Genomic DNA, 362 nt, shown 5'->3' with positions numbered 1-362 from the left:
GGTTTCTCCTGGCCAAACAAGAGTGTTCTAGGGATGAGCTCCTTGGATTGTGAGGTCGTTTTTGGTGCCTTTTCAGTCTGCCCATTTAAAAATAGTTTGGGCCATCTTTTAGTTTTGAAAATCAGGAAGGAGATGAAGGAAGATAGTGGAACTGTCTTTGTCCTTACTTTTCCTGCCTGTGTGATGGATTTCTTAGTAGGTGATACCTCTCAGCTAAGACAGGTTGCATTGACTGGGTGGAGTCCTACCTGTGAAAATTGTTCCCAGGCCTCTTGAAAGGAGACATCCAGAAGTCAAGTGCCTGAGATGTCATTTTGTGATCCTGTTGCTTCTAAAAATGAAAAGGGAGATAATGGAACTCC

Source organism: Ursus maritimus, unplaced genomic scaffold (genome assembly GCF_017311325.1).
Source record: "Ursus maritimus isolate PB19 unplaced genomic scaffold, ASM1731132v1 scaffold_5, whole genome shotgun sequence".
NCBI classification, from domain to species: Eukaryota; Metazoa; Chordata; class Mammalia; order Carnivora; family Ursidae; genus Ursus; species Ursus maritimus.
This window is presented reverse-complemented; position numbering follows the sequence as displayed.